Source organism: Thamnophis elegans, chromosome 4 (genome assembly GCF_009769535.1).
Source record: "Thamnophis elegans isolate rThaEle1 chromosome 4, rThaEle1.pri, whole genome shotgun sequence".
Taxonomy (NCBI): domain Eukaryota; kingdom Metazoa; phylum Chordata; class Lepidosauria; order Squamata; family Colubridae; genus Thamnophis; species Thamnophis elegans.
Window position 1 is genome coordinate 135,842,565 of NC_045544.1, and position 23,593 is coordinate 135,866,157.

The 23,593-nt window shown below is 43.3% G+C and overlaps 1 protein-coding gene across 1 annotated transcript in view; it reads left to right on the forward strand.

The window, feature by feature from the left end:
* The window catches only part of MED13 (mediator complex subunit 13), a 197,714-nt gene that overhangs the window by 30,514 nt on the left and 143,607 nt on the right, over positions 1-23,593 (forward strand). The window lies entirely within an intron of this gene.

A 23,593-nucleotide genomic window follows, 5' to 3' on the forward strand; every position in this document is an offset into this window, starting at 1 on the left:
CAACAGCACTGAAAAAAGTGACTTATGACTGGTTTTAACACAACCGTTGCAACATCCCCATGGTCACGTGATCAAAATTCAAATGCTTGACATTCTTATATTCTGTCTTATATTCATGATGGTTGCATTGTCCCAGGATCATGTTGGTCACCTTTTTTGACCTTTTGACAAGCAAAGTCCATGGGGAAGCCAGATTCATGTAACAACCGTGTTACTAATTTAATGACTACAGTGATTCACTTAACAACAGTGGCAATAAAGATTGTAAAATGGGGCAAAATTGGCTTAAAAGCTGTTTCTCTTACCAACAGAAATTTTGGGCTCAATTGTGGTCGAAAGTCGAGGACTATCTGTAAATAGAAAAAGAAGAAGCGATGAACTTATTTTTCACTTGTGCAAATATTACTTGGTGATAGAACTGATTTTCATGCATTTGCAACTTCCTGGAATAAACTCTGCTTCTACAACCATTCCTATATAAAATCTTCCTTTCATTTTTGCATGTGCCGGTATCAATGAAGGCGGAGTTGCTTTTGATCCTTCTCTTTGGCCACTGCCAACTCAGTTGTAGCTCTCTCAGAGAAGAGAGGCAAATAACTGCCATGTAAATGTCTTTTATTAAAATAATTTTTGGAATCATGACAGTAATGCCATGTAGCTATATTGGTCCATTAAAAAAATAAATGGAAAAGGTCATAATGCGATTGAACCTTTTATTAGGATTGACTGCGGGACCAAAGGAATTTGAGAGCTTATTCACTGTTTTATGATTTAACTAGGAAAATATAAATATATCAGTGTTACTTTGAAATTTAGGGAAATAGGCACTTACTTGTCTTGCATTGTGGACCATGTGTGACCTTCACTGACTTCGTTTTAAAGTCATTGTAAATTGAGTTTATGGATTCTTGCATCTGTTCAGTGTATTTTTCTTTGTTTGGGAAAATGCAGAAAGTAACTTGTGGAGTTCTTGGTGTCATTTGTATTTTGAAAATGGGATGCTCTGCCTGCCTTTAGAATGTTCCTGACGGAAACTCATGCAGTTATTTCACTCAATGCCTCCAGACGTTGTGGGTGCTCCAACACTGGAGGTTTTTAAGAAGAGATTGGACATCCATTTGTCTGAAATGGTAGAGGGTTTCTTGCTTGAGCAGGGGGTTGGACTAGAAGACCTCCAAGGTCCCTTTCTAACTGTTATTTTGTTATTCTTGTTAATTATTTTGCTAGAGGGTCAGTTTCCATAATTCTTACTGTAAATTGTGCAGCAAGAACTTTATGTACATTGCTGAATGTTCATTGACTGTTGGTTCCTGATGCTTGTTCAGTATTTTAGGATGAGCTCCTAAGAGGTTTTTGTGTGGGTATGGCAAAGTGCTCACTGTGAGAAATATGAAGCAGGTTTTGTCTATGATTTCTCTTGCTCAAGATTAAAAAAAATGTTGCATGCACACTTTTTATTTCATCAGAATATGTTAATAATGCCAATTACAGTGTTTTATGAAAATTCAGGGATAGCCTGCACTGATATTAATTAACCTGGGAAAGAAACACATAGCTACAATGTGAATTCTTAACTAATTTTCATGTGGCATTCTTCCGTGTAGTTTAATTTGGCAGGGTTAAGTGCTATTTGTGCATAATAGTTTTGTGTAATTTCATTTCTGAAATTGCAAATGGTTTTTTTTCCCTAGTTTTAGAGGATTAAGGTTTTTTTCACAAGTAAAATATTGAGTAAATGGGTTCTTTTTTAAGAAGAATGGAATGGAATGGAATAAGAATAAACTATTTTATTTGGCAACTGTGGTTAGATACACAAGGAATTTGTCTCTGGTATAGAAACACTCAGTGTACTGAGTAAGAAGAGATTTTTTAAAATAAAATTAAAAGGAATGATTTTAAGGTTACCAAAGATACTAAGCATCTAGCATTGCCAGTGAGATTACTATGCAGAGTTCTTTAAAAAGAGTTTATATTTATTCATAGTTTGGAAGTTAGCAGATGAAAAAATCTGACACAATAAGCAGAATAGATGAGTAGGGATAGGTAGTCCTTGATTTATGACCGCAATTGAGAGCAGAATTCCTATTGCTAAGAAGATGGTTGTTAAGTGAGTTGTGCCCAATTTTATGACTGTAAAAGTTGTACTAGTTAAATGAATTATGCGGTCATTAAAGGAATCCAGCTTCCTCCATTGATTTTGCTTGTTGGAAGCTGGGTGGGAAGGACTCAAATAGCGATCACATGACCCCAGGCTGCTAGAATATCGTAGCTAGATGTTGGTTGCCAAGCCTCTTGAATTTTGCTCACATGACAATGGGAATACTGTAACAAATGCGAGGATTGGTTGTAAGTCACTTTTTTCAGTGATTTTGTAACTTTGAATTGTTGCTAAATGAATGGTTATAAATAGAGGACCATCTGTACATTAAAAGCCAGAGAAGAGCATCATAACAAAGATCCATCTCAATTAACATCCACAGACATCTCACGTTTCATAGAGGTAGCCTGTATAAGAAAATAAACATAATTTCACACTCTCAGTAAAATGCCTTTAATATGACTTAGGATCCCTGAGATTGTAGCTATCATGCAATTAAATACTTTTTCCTTTAGGACTTTGAAAGCAACCAAATTGATGGCCATATTCTCCATAGTGAGGGGAGACTATCCAGGATGGGTTGACCTTATCCTCTCGTTGATTAGACTGAGTCAGATAAGCTCTTGATAACCGCCCAGTTATCGACTCAGTCCCTTAACTGGATCTCCGATAATTTGGAAAGAAATTTAAGGAAAGAAATAGGATTAATTCATCTTCCTACAGCAGCAGCCGCAAGTGAGCTGGACAGCTCCCCGAGCTGCAAGAAAGCCTGCCAAAAGCCCCCTTGGGGGCGGCACGCTGCCCAGGCACCTGAGTGAGACAAGTATCACTCAGGAAAGGAAATCTGCCGGGCAAGCAGGAAACAAAGGGCACTTTGGCCTTCCAAAGGCAAGCCCTGCCGCGGAGGCTACAGTGGCGCCAGAGCACTCTGCTGCTCCCCACAGGGTCACGTGGTGAGCCGCGGCTTCCTCAAGTGCCACGGGGCGCAAATTGGGCCACTGGCAAGCGAGGGTGGCGCTGGATCCCCGCCCAGAAGGTGAACCTTGCCGCGGGAACTCTGCCGGGCGCCGGAGCGTTCCGCTGCTCCCCGCTGGGTTGAGCAGCGAACCGGGGCTTCCCAAACACCGCGGAGTGCCCGCACCATTATCCATGTGGCCCACCTCGCTGGAGGGGGTCCACGGGTAGAGCAAAGCCTCTAGTGGCGCCAGAAGGAGACAGAAGTAAAAACTGGCGGCAGAGGCGCGCGGCAGCTCCTTGGAGCACAAGCCGCTAGAACAGGAAATTTAAAAGGGGCGCCCTTTGTCTCCTGGCACGGGCATCATTTTGAAGCCGTGAGGAGCCACATGTTCCAAGATGGTGGTGCCCAGCGGCAACGAGGAGACTGGCAGGACTCAAGTACCTGCAGCAACTGCCAGCAGCCCCACTAGAGGGGCAGAGGATCAACCAAGGTTAGTGACCACCCCAGAGGCTGCCCAGAAGGGGGAGGGAGCAAAGGCTAGAGATAAGAAGAAGCACTTTTCCCCCAGGGCGGAACTAGAGGCAGAGGGTGGTCACAAGCCTTCCAAGCCATCTAAGTATGAAAGGCGAAGGGACAAGAAGCTGGAGCAGCTCTACAAAAAGGCAAGTGGCCTTAAGTCCATTCCAGGCCTGGGGCCGAAGGGGAAGGCCCCAGGAATCCCTGCAACAGGCGGGGCTATAGGGGAGGCACCCACATTGCAAGCAAGGATCCCTATTGACACCTCAGGTCTTTGGGGTCTTTCTCAAGGGTGGCAATCCCCCCCACATACGGCTTCCCTGGGATCAGCCCTGCCCACAGGGCTGCCACCTCTGGTTCCCCCCCTCCACACACAGGTGGGCATGGGTTCCAGCCAGCAACCCCCCACAGAGGTCCCCAATTTTCAAGGCCTAGTGATAGGGGCCTTCCAGCAATGTATGACAGCGGCATTTCAGCAGCCACAAATGCAACCTCAGGTGGCATCCTCTCCTAGGATACCAGAGAGACTGGAAACCCAGGGGGAAGACAGCTCTAGTTCCTCAGTCTCATCACAAGAGGACAGCGACCTGGATTGCGAGGAGGGGGAAGTTAGGGAGGATAAACTATCCGAAGATGAAGGCATGCCCCCTCCTAAGCTGGCCTTCACCGGGTTGTTCCAGCCTTCATTGTATAAGTCACTCCTGTTCAAGGAAAAAGCAGCTGCCAAGCTCGGGAACAGAGCAGCAGAAGCACCACCTCAGCACCGGGAGTTTTCTGCAGAAACCAACTGATGAGCAGGCCATTGAGACCGACATGGTGCTGACTCCCAAGGCCTTTCTTGAGTCGGTCAAGCGCCAATGGGCTGCCCCCACAGCGGGGCCCACGCCCACATCCACAGACAAGACCTTCCTCAATTTGGACCAGGACATGGCCGGGGTGCTAACTCAACCCTCCATTGATGCTCCACTATTGGCACTACATACTCCCCCTACTCTACCAGGGGAACCAGAGGAGGCTCTGAAGTTGGAGGACAGGAAGGCGGATCTCACCCTCCAAAGGGGGCATCAAGCAGCAGCCTGGGCGGTGAAGGCAGCCACCACCGCCTCCTTCTTCAACAGGTCTTCCTTACTCTGGCTGCAGGAACTGCAGCAACGTATCCCCATTACCGAGGTCAGAGCGCACCAAGACATCAATAAACTGGTGGCGGTCATCCAATTTTCGGCAGATGCCACCTTGTCCGCAGCCAGGCTTGCCTCCAGGGCTATTGCTTCACCCATTGCCTCTTGTAGGTTGCTGTGGCTGAGATAGTGGCAGGCGGATGTTCGCCACAAGTGGTGCCTGGCATCTGCTCCTTTCACAGGAGATGCCCTTTTTGGGCCAGCTCTGGACCCCAACCTGGTCGAGAATAAGGACAAGAGGAAGGTGCTTCCCACAGCCCCAAAGAAGGGACAGTTCAGGATGGCGCCTTACCCCACACTCCCAGGGACAAGACTTCGGGTCCTATCCCGGGAACAAGACTTCGGGTCCTCCTTCTGGGATCAGGATCCCTTCAGGGGCTCAGATGAGGAATACTCAGATGCCAGGCAGTACCAGGGAGGTTCTTCTGCCAGCAGAGATCCAAAGTTTTTCCGGATCTACCCGATTTCAAATAACCCGGCATGGAGGTTACTGATGCAGGAGGCCATACAGCACCTGCTGGACATCCGAGCCATCCAGCCAGTGCCTCTAGACCAGCAGGGTCAGGGGCATTACTCTATCCTCTTCGTAATCCCCAAGGCATCAGCGGGCTGGAGGGCAATTCTCAACCTGAAACATCTGAACCGCTTCATGCGTTATAGGAGGTTCAAAATGCACTCTCTCCACTCCATCTTGGAGGGGATCAGGCAGGACTTCCTCACTTCCATAGACCCCATAGAGGCCTACCTACACATTCCAATCATTAGGGATCACCAGAAGTATCTCAGGTTCTGCTACCTAGGGCATCACTTCTAATACTGGGCTCTGCCCTTCGGTCTGTCTTCCGCCCCACGAGTTTTCACCAAAGTAATGGCTGCCCTGGCAGCGTGTCTGAGACAGGTCCCGGTCATGATTCAATGTTATTTAGATGACCTATTTATACAATCATCCTCCTTTGAGGGGGCTCTAAGGGATCTAGACATCACTTTGACAATCCTGAGGGACCATAGGTTCTCGGTGAATCTGGCTAAAAGCCATCTCCACCCATCCACTAGTCTAATCCACCTAGGGGCTCTGATAGATTCAGAGGAAGGCAAGGTCTTTCTGTCACCAGAAAGACAGCTCTCCTTAAGAAGGCTAGCCATCCAGGTAGTCAGGGGAGGTAGGGTGTCCTTAGCCACCTTGTCTAAATTGTTAGGTACCATGGTTTCCGCCATTGGCATTGTCCCTTGGGCTCGCCTCCACACCAGAGACCTACAATGGTTCCTTTTGCCTTTCCAGCGAAGGCGCAGGAGCTGTTCCCAGACTAAGGTCCTTCTCCCAGCAGAAGTCTCCCGCTCACTGATCTGGTGGACGTCCCCGGCGGTAACCAAGGGCGAAGTCTTCAGAACACCAGCCCGGGTGACGGTAACCACGGATGCCAGCCTGTTCGGGTGGGGTGCCCACCTGCAGGATCAGATAGCACAGGGACAGTGGAACCAGGCAGAACTGACTCACAGCATCAACTGGTTGGAACTCAGAGCGGTCCGCCTGGCCCTAGTACAATTCCACTGCTCTGTCAAGTACAGGCACATTCTAGTCCTCACAGACAACATCGCAACCAAGGCCCACTTAAACAGGCGGAGGGGGGGGGACCAAATCGAAGGCCCTTATGCAGGAGGCCAAAAGGCTGTGTCAGTGGGCCAAAAAGAATGTTCTCTCCTTAAAGGCGGAACATAAAGCGGGGGTGGACAACATCAGAGCTGATTGGCTCAGCCAGGCAGAAGTGGACAACTCGGAGTGGAGACTGCATCCGGCCATCTTCAGAGAGGTGATGGACCGCTTCGGGCGCCCGGAGATCGAACTATTTGCCACCCTACACAACACCCAGCTCCCGAGGTTCTACTCCAGGTACCAAACCCAGGGGGCAGAGGGGGCGGACGCTCTCCGATGCGCGTGGCCCCGGTGACTTCTCTATGCATACCCACCCTTGCCCCTGATTCCCAGGGTCATTCAAAAAAATTCTTTGGGGGGAGGTGGAGGTGGTGCTGATTGCCCCCTATTGGCCCAGGAGGCCATGATTTGCAGACCTCCAATCGCTCTCGGTGGGCAGAGCTTGGAGGATTCCCCAAGAAAGGATCTCCCTCAGGCAGGGGTCACTGGAGCACCCGGAACCCCAATGGCTCCAGTTGACCGCTTGGCGGTTGAGCGGAGCATCCTGAGGGAGGAAAGATTCTCCCCCAGGGTAATAGAAACTATCCAGGCCGCCTGAAGACCCTCCACGGAGCTTATTTACAGCGCAACCTGGCGGGCCTTTTCCACATGGTGTAACTTCCGGGGACAGGACCCAGTGAGAGCCACCGTTCCCTTAGCCAAGGTGGCGCAGTGGTTAGAGTGCTGTACTGCAGGCCACTTCAGCTGACTGTTATCTGCAGTTCAGCAGTTCTAATCTCATCAGCTCAAGGTCGACTCAGCCTTCCATCCTTCCGAGGTGGGTGAAATGAGGACCCAGACTGTGGGGGCGATATGCTGACTCTGTAAACCGCTTAGAGAGGGCTGAAAGCCCTATGAAACGGTATATAAGTCTAACTGCTATTGCTATTGCTTAGCGCTGGAATTTCTCCAGGCAGGCCTGGACAGTGGGCTAACTCCCAACACAATTAGGAGACGTCTCGGCCATCTCATCCGTGCTTCTGTGCGGCAGAGCGCTGACACTCACTCACCAACCCTTGGTCAGGCAGTTCCTGAAGGGTGCGTCTAACCTCAAACCACCCATGGTACACAGGTGCCCTTCCTGGGACATGCACAGGGTGTTGGACGCTCTGACGGGGGCCTCGTTTGAGCCATTGGGAACAGTGTCATTAAAGTTTTTAACCCTTAAGGTGGTGTTTCTAGTGGCCATCATATCTGCCAGATAGATATCAGAGCTGCAGGCCCTGTCCGCTAAGGAGGACCTCTGCATATTTCACCAGGACAGAGTGGTGTTGCGGTTGGATCCCTCCTTCATACCTAAGGTGTGCTCATGCTTCCACAGGTCGCAAGAGCTGATTTTGCCCAATTTTTGTCCAGACCCTTCTCGCCCATTAGAGAGGAAGTGGCACACTCTAGATGTAAGGAGGGCACTGAGGATTTACCTCAGAAGAACCCGGCCGAATAGAAAGTCCCTATTTGTCTCATTCCAACCGGGGTCTCTGGGCAAGAAGGTGACCTCCACCACCATAGGCAGGTGGTTGAGAACCTGAATTGCTACGGCCTACCAGTCCCAGGGCATACAGTCACCGAGCCCCATCACAGCACATTCCACACGAAGTGCGGCCACCACTGCGGCCTGGAAAACGCTGCCCTCATTGACAGAGATATGTAGGGCAGTCACATGGTCTTCCCCTCACCCTTCATGAGGAACTCCAAGTTGGACACCTTTACCTCGGCTTCGTTTGGTCGCAGGGTATTACAGGCGGTTCACAGGGCAGGGGACACACCCCACCAGGCTTAGTTTGGCCATGGGCCCTCAGTATGTTATCCTCCCTAGGGACGTGTTAGCTTTGGTACGTCCCATCCTGGATACTCCTCCCCTCACTATGGAGAAAGGGTGTTGTTACTTACCTAATACGCCTCTTTCATAGTGGGGGAGGAGTATCCCGACCCTCCCTATCATGGTAATGTAACATGATGGATGTTGCACTAATATGTTCAAGTTATAATTCAATAAAAAGTTTGAAACCTTAACAAAGGTCTGGAGTGGATGGCACAACGGGTCGGATAGAGTTCTTCGCCGATAACTGGGCGGTGCCTGGTGGACCAGGGGCGTATACCAAGAGCTTATCTAACTCAGTCCAATCAACGAGAGGATAAGGTCAACCCATCCTGGATACTCCTCCCCCACTATGAGAAGAAGCGTATCAGGTAATGACCAACACCCTTTTACACCCTGTGATTATGAATTCTATAGAACAGGGGTGTCAAACTGGATTTCTTCTAGGGCCGAATCAGCATTGTAGTCTCTGTGAGCTAGCTTTGGGTGGGTGGGGAGATGGGACGGAGGTCTCCTGCAGCACCCTGCCAGCCAAAACAGGGTGTATGGGAGGCCTCGCACAGTCCCCCCTGTGGCCCTTTTTTCGACCTGGATGGCCTCCTGCAATACCCTGCTGACCAGCGGTTCAGCGGTTCTAATCTCACCGGCTCAAGGTTGACTCAGCCTTCCATCCTTCCGAGGTGGGTGAAATGAGGACCCAGACTGCGGGGGCAATATGCTGACTCTGTAAACCGCTTAGAGAGGGCTGAAAGCCCTATGAAGCGGTATATAAGTCTAACTGCTATTGCTACTGCTAAAACGGGGCGTGGGAGGACTCACACGTGTGTCCCCCCCACCCTCTGTTTTGGCTGCCAGAAGCACCACAGGCCGGTCCTATTTGCTGTTTGCAGGCTGGCCCCGAGGCCCAGATTTAACCACCCTGTCAGCTGGATGCAGCCCAGGAGCCTTGAGTTTGACACCCCTGCTATGGAATAACTATGTGCCAAGGTTAAAAAGGTGAGGTTTTTGCCGAATCACTGTCTTAATTTTAAAAGGACCATTTGAAACTACCTTTGCCTTACATATTCAGATGATGGTCAAGGAATCTGCTTTGCAGAGATGGCTAGAAGATAACCCATGGCAGCACTCAAATAATGCTCTATTGCAAGGGCAGTTCTGAAGAAAAGCAAATAAAGCTAGAAAGCCGACTGCACAAGGGGGCATTTTCAGAACGCAAGGCCATTTATTGGACAGTGCTGAAGTGGAATTCACTTAAACTACAGTTCAGATTCTATCTTAGATAGTTCTGCCTTTTAACCTGGAATGCAGTGTAATGGAAAACAGCAGGTATATAGCTCTGAGTGAAAGCAACAGGCATAAAAAGACAGAAAGAGCATTCCACTCAGCATCTGCTTTAATTACTCTTTTGCTCCCTTCATCTTTACAAATACAAAAAAAAATGGCAATGAAACGAGAATATTAATAGCTGAAAACAGGAGAGAATTACTTTGATTTTCTGATATTTTGATCAGTAACTTCTCCATTCTCTTCTATTTTAATCTGAAATCAAAAGAAGCCATTCCAACTCTGGGTATAGAAATAAATTAAACACCTCTTATAAGTCCTATTAAAAAAAACAACCCAAAAAAACAGAGTAGCTCGTTGTTCCAGGTAGTCCTTGATTTATGACCACAATTGAGCCCAAACTTTCTGTGGCTAAGTTAGACAGATGTTAAAATGAGTTTTCCCCCATTTTATGACCTTTCTTGCCACAGTTGTTAAGTGAAGCACTGCAGTTGTTGAGTTAGTAGCTCGGTTGTTAAGTGAATCCGACTTCCCCATTGACTTTGCTGTCAGAAGGTCGCAAAAGGGGATCACCTGGACCCTCTCCCCCCTGACATTGTAACCATCATAAATGGCCATATATCCCAATATTGATCATGTGACCATAGAATGCAGCAATTGTCATGTGAAAAATGGCCATAAGTCACTTATTTTCAATGCTGTGATAACTTTGAACAATCACTAAATGAATGCTTGCAAGCAGAGGTGGTATTCAGCAAGTTCTGATCAGTTCTGGAGAACCGGTAGTGGAACTGTTGAGTAGTTCTGAGAACCGGTAAATATCACCTCTGACTGGCCCTGCCCCCATCTATTCTCTGCTTTCCGAGTCCCAGCTGATCGGGAGGAAATGGGGATTTTACAGTACCCTTCCCCTGGAGTGAGGAGTGAATGGAGATTTTGCAGTATCCTTCCCTAGAGTGGGGAAGGAATGGGGATTTTGCAGTATCCTTCCCCTGGAGTGGAGTGGGAATGGGGATTTTGCAGTATCCTTCCCCTGGAATGGGGAAGGAATGGGGATTTTGCAGTATCCTTCCCCTGGAGTGGAGTGGGAATGGGGATTTTACAGTATCCTTCACCTACAGTGGGGAGGGAATGGGGATTTTGCAGTATCCTTCCTCTGGAGTGGGGTGGGAATGGAGATTTTACAGTATCCTTCACCTACAGTGGGGAGGGAATGGGGATTTTGCAGTATCCTTTCCCTGCCACGCCCACCAAGCCACGCCCACAGAACCGGTAGTAAAAAAAAAAATTGAACCCCACCACTAGTTGCAAGTCAAGAACTACCTGTAATTGCTGTTATGGGGTTGAATATTAAAAGAAATTATGATGTCAAGCAGAAACGTCTAGGGAGGTTCTTAAGGAATTTCCAGAAAGTGATCATTTGCATATTTTTTGTTCCTTGTTGTTTAGGTCTTTTAATATTATGATTTCTGTGAGGGAACATGGGAATTTGATCCAGGTGCCACTCCTTTTTCTTGGCCAAAGGCTATCTAATAATACCTGCTTCCTAATCACTTCTCACTTGCAGTGCCCAGGATATCTTTTGTGGTGGCTGTCCTCTTCTCACTTTGTAAAGTTTGATCTTGTGGTTAAAATGTAATTCCTTTGCTGTAAAATGGATTTGCTCTGCATGCTAAGGTTGTATGAACCTTGTATGCTGAGACTGAGTCTCTTAGATTTTTCTTAATCCCGCCTTTATTCTTTTTATAGAATAGAATTCTTTATTGGCCAAGTGTGATTGGACAAACAAGGAGTTTGTCTTTGGTGCAGATGCTCTCAGTGTACACAAGAGAATAAAATACATTCATCAAGAATAAAAGATACAACACTTAGTGATAGTCAGGGTTACTAATAAGCTGTCAAATTGTACTAGGAAACAAATAAAAACAATATAAATTGAAAAATACAAACAACTTGGTTATAGTCATAAGTGGGGAGAGATAGATACGAGGAAGGAAGAGAAGAATAATAGTAATACATTCTTAGTAAATTATTGACAGTGTTGTGGGGATTAGTTGTTTAGCAGAGAGAGAGCATTCGGGAAATAAGGCAGCAAAATCACTTTGTACTTCTTCCTCCTGCTGTCTTCCCCACAACAACAATCCTGTGTAGTGTGTTGGGCTGGAAATGTGACGGGTTCAAAGCCACCCAGCCAGCTTGCATTCCTAAAGTGGGACTAGAATTTACAGTCTCCTGATTTCTAGTCTGGGCCAAAGTCTCTCTTTGCTCTGCTACCCAGGCTCTGATGGCAGACAGGAGCCTAAAAATACCTTGTATCTTTAAATCTACAGCATAAAACTATTTTTTAAAATGCAAAATCGCTACAGAGGGTGGTGGGGTTTCTTTTAGCAATTTTGCAATGGGTATTTAAAAAAAAAATTTTTTTTTAGTGCATGAGATTCATTTCTTGGACTGCTTCCAGGCGCACTGTTAAAATATTTTTTTTAAAAAAAACAAGGTCTTAAAAACCACGGGCTGCTTAGATATTAGTTGCTTAAGAATAGTTTAGTTCTGTAAATGAAGATAAGCATTTCCCACATTAAAGTGTAGCTACACACTCCTTTCTTTGAAATAGAATACCACCTCACCTTTAAAATGAATTCATGTAAAGTTTGCAATGATGATTAGATAAAAGGCTTAATGAACAACTCGCTGATCGTTGAATGAACAGAAATAATTAGACTCTTAAGCATCTTTATACTTAGCCTTCACCCTTCATGTTCCCCATGGACACAGTAGTCTGAGGAAATTATTGGAGAAAAAAAACCACAGTGAGAGTCAGTTTTCCTTTAGGATTTCTCTGCTAGCTTAATTCCAGCCACTTTTCTTTCACAGCAGCTCCTACTGAGAACTCCTGTTACTTGGAGACAGTCTCAGTTTTATTTTGTTTCTGAGAAAGATAGGTGAAACTTTAAAAGAAGTGAAATGTGTACAGACTCGTTTTTTTTCTAATCAAAGGAATGTTTTGTGCAGGGGAGAAATCGGGACTCCTCTATTTCTTCGCTGTTTAATTAGATATTAAGCCCACCCTCCCCTAGGGGGAAATTAAAGCTGTCTTGCCTGAGCTGCCTTGAGATCCACCTCCTCCAGCTTCAAATTATCCTGCTGTATGGAAAAATAATTGTACAAAAAGAACTCTAAGCTATTCATTTTGAGAAGCGCGCAGCTATATTAGCCTTTTGCGACAAAACAAGATTTCATGGCACATTAAGTATTAACAAATGTATTAAGGTCACTTCAGATGCATGAATTATGCTATTTCTTTAAAAGTGCGATGAGCCTCTTGTTTACTTAATCTATACAGGTAGTCCTTGGTTTATAGCAATTTGTTTAGTGACCATTCAGACAAGGCCGCTGAAAAAAGTAACTTGTGACTGTTTTTCACATTTATGACTCTTGCAGTCTTCCCTTGGATGTTTTTTGGATGTTTAGCGACTGGTTCATATTTATGACAGTTGCAGTGTCCCAGGATCATGTGATCATGTTTTGCAACCTTCTGACATCGAAGTTACTGGAGAAGGAAGTCAGTTTCACTTAACAATATTTTACAGGTCCTCTACTTACAACCACAATTGAGCCCAATTTTTCTGTTGCTAAGTGAGAAAGTTGTTAAATAAATTTTGTCCCATTTTAAATTTTGCCCCCTTTCCTGCCACAGTTGTGAGCCAGTTGCCAAGCATCCAAATTCTGATTATGTGGCCATGGGGATGCTGCAACAGTTGTAAGTGTGGCAAATGGCCATAGGTCACTTTTTTGAACGATCACTAAATGAATTGTTGTAAGTCAAGGACTACTTGTACTAACATAACTGTAGAGATTCTCACTTAACAACAGAAAATGTGGGCTCAATTGTAGTCTTAACTCAAGGTCTGCCTTAACTGGAAGATGGGCTGTATCGTGGTGTTGCTTTAGAATTTTAAATGCATTTACTTCAGCTGAAATATCTTACTTTAGGGAAACATTTAAAAACTGTAGAGTGAAATTTAATGGCACTCTACTTACAGGATTCAGTTGAAATTAAAAGAGGTTGCTTGTCATTGCCACTTGATGGAATGGCTGTGCACCTGGAAATGGAACAGAAGTGCCTACAGACATCTATTGCACAATTAGGTTGGGTATAATTAGATTTGAAAATGGCAGAACTAAAAATTCCCTGTTTTCTCTCTATGAATATTTAGATTTATAAAGGCGAAATTGTCTCTCTTCAGCTATCTTTTTTTTATGGTAGAAAATAGAATAGAATAACAGAGTTGGAAGGGACTTTGGAGGTCTTCCAGTCCAACCCCCTGTTCAGGGAGGAAACTCTATACCATTTCAGACAAATGGTTATCCAATTTTCGGGTTCTTTGGAGAATAGCTTGACTCCCTATTCTTTGTGGCAACCCCTGAGATATTGGAACACTGCTATCATGTCTCCCCTAGTCCTTCTTTTCATTAAATGAAGGATTAGACAACAATATTTAGAGATGTTTTGTGATCACTTATGATCATTTGAAAAATTCCACAGATAAATCTAACCCTAATTGACTTAAAGTTTAATTAATTAAACTAATTCAACATACAAACTCCTGAATCTTATAGGTAGTCCTCGCTTTATGACCACTGTTGAGCGCCAAATTTTTGTTGCTAAATAAGATAGTTGTTAAATGAGTTTTGCTCCATTTTATGACCTTTCTTGCTATTGTTAAGTGAAGCACTACAGTTGTTAAGTTAGTATCATGTTTGTTAAGTGAATTTGACTTCCCCATTGACTTTCCTTGTTAGAATGTTGCAAAGTTGATGATGTGACCCCAAATTTTCGGGACAGTGTCATAAATGACTTTTTTCAGTGCCGTTGTAACTTTTGAATGGTCGCTAAACAAAAGGTTGCATGGCACATTTAGCAACTGCAGTGATTCACTTAACAGCTGTGGGAAGAAAGATTGTAAAATGAGGCAAAACCCACTTAACTATCTTGCTTAGCAACAGAAAATTTGGCCTTAATTGTGATTTTAAGTCAAGGACTACCTGTAACCCCCCCCCCCCCAATCAAGGAAATCTATTCTATTTTTGTATCTGCTTGTTAAAAGTATTTTAAAACCTTTAAATTGTTTAATGAAACAAAATCTATACAGAGCTTTGCACAGAAGTACAGGTAGTCCTCGATTTGCAACTGTTCATTTAGCGACCATTAAAAGTTATGGTCTGCAGCGTCTTTTATACAGCAAATCGGCATGCAAAATGTCATTCATGCAAATTCCTGCATGATTGCAATTAGAAAAATTGAGGTGTGTGTTCACAAAATATTAAGCTTAAAGCAGGATTATAAATATATACACATCACAGGAGTTAAGCAATGGGTGAAATTTGAGATAGCTGAAGTATGCAACTAGTGGCAGACCACAATTTTCTCTCATACAGGGTAAGTAGCTTTACTTAGATTCCGTATCTCTAGTGTGCTGTAAGAATTAATTAAATGCATTTACTTCTGGAAAACACTGTTGAAAGATGTATAAACCGAAAGTATATATCTTGCACTAGGAGAAAATGTACACTTTGAAGGTTGTTTCATGTTGTGATAAGCTGATATGAAACTTGGGTAAAGTCCTAGTAAGAGTTTGAAATAATGACAGCAAAAAAAAAATAGTGATAAGGAAGATTGCAAACAGCATATATTTACTTTTAACTACTGTAGGAACTTGAATATCTTCGAAAACAAGTCAATGTTGTAACTTAACTTGTTCTTATTTCTAATCAAAGATATATTGAGCATCTACTGTAAAAAATAAGATACTAGCTTTGCTATGGTTTGCATTGTTTATTTCTTTTGTTATTTGATTTATATCCTATCTTAATCTCCAGGAACTCATAGAGATAAACATAATACTCCAGTTTTTTCCCCACAGCAACAATCTAACAAGATTGACTGAACTGAAAGAGACATCAAAGTAATTTACTGACTTATTTATTAATTAAATTTGCATAGCTGCCCCATCTCACAAGCATAACATGGTGAACTTCCCTTGTTTAGATCTCCCTGTTGGGATCTCCCCAAAGCTGGTTATAAAGTGGGCATCTGTATAAGTGTTTTAAATCAAGTGTAACTAATTTTAGGCAGACTTGCATCTGGATTTTCTCACTTCTAGTCCAGCATTTTAACCCCTGCATCAGGGGTGAGCAACTATGGCCCCTTTACGATGGACTTCAACTCCCAGAATTCTTGAGCCAGCATGGAATTTCAAGCCAGAATTCCAGGCATGGCTGACTCAGGAATTCTGGGAGTTGAAGTCCACAGGTTGTCAAGGGGCCATAATTGCCCACTTCTGCATTACACAATGCTGTTGCTGGTGTGCTGTTTTAAATCAGCTTTTGCCATCTTTATTCCGGAAATGTTAGTTATCTTTGGAAAGCTGTGCTGTGTAAATATTTAGACAGATGTAGCAAAGCTGGCATCTTTCATTATAATTAGGATAACTTTTGAAAAGTCTTTGGGCCTTCAGACATCTCACCTTCTCTTACTAATGCAGGCATGCTAATTGGACAGACTTTATTCTCTATGCTACACAGGTAGTCCTTGACTTACATTCGTTTAGTGACTGTTTGAAGTTACAACAGCACTAAAAAGGGACTTTTGACTGTTTTTTACGCTTATGACTATTGCAGCATCCCGATGGTCATGTTATTGAAATTTGGATGCTTGGCAATATTTATGATTCTTACAGTACTCTGAGGTCATGTGATTACCTTTGCTGACCTTCTGCAAACAAAGCCAATGGGGAAGCCAGATTCACTTAACAACCGTGTTACTCACTTAACTACAGTGAGTAACTGTGGCAAGAAAGGTCATAAAATGGAGGTAAAACACACTTAACAACGGTTTTGCTTAGCAACAGAAAGTTTGGACTCCACGGTGGCCATAAATCAAGGATTACCTCTATAGCAGAGAGAATAAAGTTTGTCCAATTTTAGTGCGCTTGCTAATTGAGTAATGCTTCAACTCTTTTATGTCACTGCTATCACCCACAAGAATAAATTAGTTGTCAGACCCGGAAGCCTCAAAGTGAAACTTTGAGGAAATTCAAGCCTCAGAGTTTTATTTCATTATTGGGGGTGGGGTGGGGGTGGGGGGGTGTTTCTTGGAATCCTGACATTAGCATTTTTTTATTTTTGATACATAGACATGCATCCCCATTCTTTACTCTGCACAAAACGCTCAAGAGTATTTATTGTTTTTCTTATAATTTAATAATTATAATTATTTGTAAATAATTACGTGTAGTTGAATTTAGAAACCTCGCTCTAACCTCTCCCTCACAGAGGACATAGCTAGATCCTCTCAAGATCACTTCTTCTTTACTTTGCCGGATGCTCTTTTTCCTAATATTCTTTTTCCAAAGTGCCATCCTAATATTATTAGTTCAATTCAAGGGCAACTATAAAGGGGTTTCTTCCACCTTAAGCTTTCAAGCAGCACTAATTCCTTTTGTGTGTAATTTTGACTTAGTTTCCATCTTAAAATAATCTAGGAGGAGAAATAAAAAATTCCAGGCATATTCAAGCTGTCTGATGCTCTGGAGGATTGATTTAAAAAATAAAAATAAAAAAAATCCCCAAAGAATGCTTTGGAACAGAAATGCATTCTAGCACCACAGACCTCTGGACGGCCTTCCTTGTCTTGCTGTGAGGAAAAGAAAAACGTGCACTTTTGTTCCCTTATTATTCTTCCATATTTTTGTTTTCCCCGTTCCCTCTAAAAGTCTGTACAGTTAACAGGTAGTCCTCATTTTACAACAATTCATTTAGCGACCGTTCACAGTTACAGCAGCACTGACAAAAGTGACGCTTGGCAATTTATTCACTTATCAGCTAGTCAGGAAAGCTCGTAAAATGGGGTAAAACTCCCTTAATAAATATCTCGATTTAGCGACAGAAACATTGAGCTCAATTGCCATAAATCAAGGACTACCTATGAGCCATGGTGGCGCAGTGGTTAGAGTGGAGTACTGCAGGTTACTTCTGCTGCCTGCCAACTGCCTGCAATTTGGCAGTTCGAATCTCATCAGGCTCAAGGTTGACTCAGCTTTCCATCCTTCCAAGGTGGGTGAAATGAAGACCCAAATTGTTGGGGGCAAGAGGCTGACTCTGTAAACTGCTTGGAGAAGGTTGTAAAGCAGTATATAAGTCTTAAGTGCTATTGCTATCTGTATTTGGCCTGGGTTTCTGGTGGCTGTAGCTCTTTTTTAAATGTTATTTAATATCACTCAACTCTTGATGTTACCAGATGCTGATCTTTTTACTGTCTCTTCTTAACATTTTGTAATCAGTTTTTGCCCTACTCTAAATGTTCTACCTAGTCACACTTTCAATATTTCTCCCTTAAGTGGATTATCCGATGGCTCTAATGCTGTTTGTATTTCCTAGTTGGTCCCTCTTCTAACCGCTTTGCGGCTACTGTGATTCCTGATTCACCATTGTTCCTTTTGTTCCTGAGAGCAGCTGTTGAGATCTAAACAGCAGCCACACTTACTTATTAATATGACAAGTATCTCTTTAGTAGGGACACTTAATGTCATTTCACACCCTTCAATCAATTTAAATAGGAGCAGGCTAAGGATGAACTATTATTTAAATACAGCCATATCGATCTCGGCATTAGAAAATAAGGAGTGAAACGGTTTTTTTTACACGTTCAATCACAAAAAGCTCTGTCTTCTCTGGAAAAAAAAATGACACAAGAAATCTTCCCTCGAGGTGAGGATGGCTTCAACACTTCTAAGCTTCCCAAGGTCTCTTAAGGCCTGGTTATGCCACCAGGCCCAGAGATCCCAGGGGATGGGTGAATTGTTATTAAGCATCCTTTCGTCTATTAATTTTAGCTATTATATAATGTTTTATTTCTCATTGTAGGTGAAGTTTTTATATATTTAGTGTGTTAGTCTTGTGTGCTGCTCAGAAACACTTCTTCTTGTGAGATGGTGATGGTGGGTGAAATATAAATTAGATGAATAAATAAATGCACTTTAATTACTTTGCAAAAAATTTCTTTTTCATTTTATTTTACAGCAGCAAACTTTTGTAATTGGCCTATGATTATGATGGGTGTGCTTGAGAGTTTTAGATATCGACAATTACCTAGGTTCACCAAATGCTGAAAATGTATTTATTTATTTATCAAATGTATTTGCCACGGGACAAAAAGTAACACAATCTTATCTTGTCATTATTTCACTCGGCTTTTCTACAATTTTAAGCATTGCCTTAAGTATCCCCTTTCTTATAATAGATACATAGTTTACTAGAAAGCATCTTTCAAAATACTTGCAAGTTACTGAAGCAGTTTTCATATGGTGTGACCTCTGCTAATTTCAATGGTTTTACCTAAAGTTCATGAAATATTGTTAAAAGGAAAAAGCGGAGCATCACTCACGTAGGGTTCTCATACAATGAAGAAGATGTAAGCTAGTTTCATGGACTATAAATATGTATCTGCATATTTTTCACCTATAATTTTATAACACTTTTTCCACAGTGTTGACTTTCATATTCAAATTCAGCTTTTCTTTTTCTTGTAGCTTTTTTCCAAAATGTCATTTATATCTATAGTGGGTATCCTCCAGGTGTACATATAGTCCTCGACTTACGACCTTAGTTGAGCCCAACATTTCTGTTGTTAAGTGAGACATTTTGAAGTGAATTTTGCCCCATTTTATGACCTTTCTTGCCACAGTTGTTAAATAAATCGTTGCATTTGTTAAGTTAGTAACATGGTTGTTAAGTGAATCTGTCTTCCTCGGGGACTTTGCTTGTCAGAAAGTTGCAAAAAGTGATCGAGCCCCAAATTTATGTTGCTAAGTGAGATCTTTTGTTAAGTAGGTTTTGCTTCATTTTATAACCTTTCTTGCCACAGTTGTTAAATAAATCATTGCAGTTGTTAAGCTAGTAACACGGTTGTTAGGAGAATCTGACTTTGCTTGTCAGAAGGTCTCAAAAGGGGATCGGGTGACACCCCCCCCCCCAGGACACTGCAACCGTCATAAATATGAGTCAGTTATCCAGCGGCTGAATTTTGATCACATGACCACGGGGATGCTGCAACAGTCTTAATTGTGAAAAGTGGTTGTAAGTCATTCCCCCCCCAGTGCTGTTCTAACTTTGAAAGGTCACTAAGTGAATCATCGTAAGTCGAAGACTACCTGTATAAAGTCAACGTTTAGAATTCACGGAAGTGCCTGATGCTTTGATGTAACCCTCTGGGACCTCTTAAAATCCATTTATCTGCAGGGTTACCAATCTGGGGAAATCTGAGCGAGATCATTCCTGAAAGCATCTATGAAAAATTCTGGGGAAAAAATGGATTTAAAAAAGAATAAAAGTTTAACACTTCTCACGGCTGCTGCGATTTCCCCCTGCCAATCCCCTTCCTTCCTTTTAAGGGCTGTTTTTTTTTCTCTCTGGTCTACCTCCAAATGGCTCCTTGGGTTCTCAAGACAGAGGAAGAAAGCCAGTATGACTGGTTTTTAGATTTGCTTGAGAAGAAGAGGAGGAGGAGGAGGAGGAGGCAAAGCCGCAATAGCCTTCTGGGTTTCTCCCTTCCCTCCAGAAAAGAGCTGCCTCTGAGCTCTGGAGTTGCTACAAAGGAGGCACCTACTTAATGAAGGGGATTAGTGGGACGGTGTGAGGTTCTGCGCTTTGCTGTCAGGGCCGCTCCTTCCCGTGTAGTGACTTTCCTCAACCCCTTGATCGGACAGACGCCATCTTAACAAAATGAAATTCAATGTAGAGTTTCCAAGTTTCAAAGTTTAATAAAATGTGTATGCCGCCCACTCCCATTGGGACTCTGGGCGGCTCACAACAAGACAAAGAAACATTTAAAATTTAAAATAGAAAATACAATATTAAAATTCCACATCATCCATACCATCTAGCGGGGCTGGATATCAATCAACAGCCCCAGGCCTGCCGGAACAGCCAGGTCTTGACGGCTTTACGGAAGGCCGGGAGAGTGGTTAAGGGTCCGGATCTCTATGGGTAGATCGTTCCACAGGGCCGGCGCAGCAACAGAGAAGGCCCTCCCCCGGGGAGCCGCCAGCCGGCATTGTCCGGTTGATGGCACCCGGAGGAGGCCCAACCTGTGCGATCTTGTTGGTCGTTGGGAGGTAAGTACAGTCTTACATTTAGGCAAGAAAAACCAAAAAAAAAGTACACATATAGACTGGGTGAAACCAGGCTTAATAGCAGTGACTGTGAGAGGGATCTTGGAGTCTTAGTGGATAACCAGGTAAATATGAGCTAGCAGTGTGTGGCGGCAGCCAAAAAAGCAATCCTAAACTGCATTAACAGGGATACAATCAAGATCAAGGGAGGTATTAACACCACTCTATAAAGCCTTTAAGTAAGACCACACCTAGAATACTGCATCCAGTTTTGGTCATCACACTATAAAAAAGAGGTTGAGACTCTAGAAAAAGTGCAAAGAAGAGCAACAAAGGTGATTAGGGGCCTGGAGGCTAAAACATACGATGAATGGTTGCAGGAAATGGGTAGGCTAGTCTAGTGAAGAGAAAACCCAAGGGAGACATGATAGCAGTCTTCCAATATTTGAGGAGCTGCCACCGAGAGGAAGGAGGTCAGGTTATTTTCCAAGGCACCTGAAGGCCAGACAAGGAAGAATGGATGGAAACTAACCAAGGAGAGATTCAACCTGGAAATACGGAGAAATTTTCTGACAGGGAGAGCAATCAACCAATGGAACAGAAGTTGCCTTCGGAAGTTGTGGGAGCATCATCACTGTAGGCTTTCAAGAAGAAATTGAACTGCCATTTGTCAGAGATGGTGTAGGATCTCCTGCTTGGGCGGAGTGTTGGACTAGATGACCTACAGTACAAGGTCCCTTCCAACTCTGTTAAGCTGTTAATCTCCAAGGCAATATTGAATATAGGTGGTCTTCGACTTAACGACCACAATTGAGCCCAGAATTTGTGTCGCTCAGTCAGAAATTTGCGAAGGGAGTTTTAACCTATTTTGTGACTTTTCCTTGCCATGTTTGTGAAGCGAGTCCCTGCAGTTCTTAAATTAGTCACACGGTTGTTAAGTGAATCTGTCACCCCACCCCCATTGATTCTGCTTGTCAGAAGATTGCAAAGGATGGTCACATGACCCCGGGTTAGTGCAACTGTCATGTATATCAATCTGTCAAATTTAAATTTCGCAAATGTACATTTCCCCATGGGGATGCTGCAATAGTCATAAGTGTGAAAAATGGTCATGTCCCTTTTTCAGTGCCATTGTAGCTTCGATCACTAAATGAACTGCTGTAAGTTGAGGACTACCTGTATGTTATGTGGCCAAGTGTGATTAGACACACAAGGAATTTGTCTCCAGTGTAGAAGCATGTACATGCCAAGCGACCAAATAATTGTAATCATCATCATCATAATGCCAATAAGAGGGGAGAGTAAAGAAGATAATAATGCTTTAGCCATATTACGTGGGTAATACACACAGACATTATTAAACAGCGCTGTGAGAGTTAGATCTACAGTGGAACGATGGCACAAGGGGAAAAAAACTGTGCGTCTAATTGTTTTGGCAAGCAGATAGTCCTCAACTTAAAATAATTCATTGAGTGACTATCCGAAGTTACAATAGCACTGAAAAAAAGTGACGTTACAACTTGCCCTTATGATTGTTGCAGCATCCCCATGGTCGCGTGATCAAAATTTGGATGCCTGGCAATTGACTCATATTTATGACGGTCCTGGGATCATGTGATCCTCTTTTGGAACCTTCTGACCGTGAGGGAAGAAGTCAAATTCACTTAACAACCGTGTGACTAACTTAACAACTGCAGTGATTCACTTAGCGGTGGCAAAAAAAAAGGCTGCAAATTGGGTCAAAACTCACTTAACAAATCTCTCACTTAACCACAGAAATGTTGGGCTCGATTGTGGTCATTAAGTCGAGGGCTCCCCGTATTTTGTAAATGGTTAACTTTCTCACACTGGTTACATCTTATTACTGCTGCATAATTTCATGCCATAATTTTGTTTACATTTAAAATGAAATGAAGCTTCCCCTTTTTGCTACATGTTTCTGTAACATGTGCAGAATATCTTCCCTTTAGGCAAATGAAGGGCTGCGTTTGCTCAACATTTTTCTTCTTCTGTCGTTTAACCAGATTGGCGGGTTCTGGGACAATATGATCCATGGTGTAAAATCATCCAGATTGCTACTGAGAAGCGTGTCCGAATTGATATTTATGTTTAAGCTGCTATTGTAGAATTCAATATTTCATTGACAGGTCCTAGTGGCTATTGATGAAAAGTAAACTTCTTTTTATTAGGTGTGTATTCTTCATCTTATCAGACAAATGAGCCCAAGCAGAGCTCAGTATTAGGAAAAAAAACCCATATTCCTGACTTTCACTTGAACTTCCCAGGTTTGCCACAAAAATAATAATAATGGAAGTACTGGTGGTCCTCGACTTACGATGGTTCATTTAGCGACCATTCACAGTTACAACAGCGCTGAAAAAAGTGACTTATGACCGTTTTTCACATTTACGACCATCGCAGCATCCCCATGGCCAAGGGATCAAAATTTGGATGTTGGGCAACTGATTCATATTTATGACGGTTGCAGTGTCCCGGGGCCATGTGATCCCTTTTTGTGATCATCTTATAACCAAAGTCAAGATTCACTTAACAGCTGGGTTGCTAACTTAACCACTGCAGTGATTCATTTAACAACTGGCAAGAAAAAAGTCATCAAATGGGACAAATACACTGTTTCGCTTAGCAACAGAAATGTTGGGCTCCATTCTGGTCGTAAGTCGAAGACCACCTGTTTTGCTAGTTTGTTCACTGTCGGATATTCATGCTTTAAATGTTAATCAATGAGCCGTGGTAGCGAAGTGGTCAGAATGGAGTACTGCAGGCCACTTCTGCTGACTGCCGGCTGTCTTCAGTTCTGCAGTTCAATCCTGACCGACTGAAGGTTGACTCAGCCTTCCATCCTTCCGAGGATCGTAAAA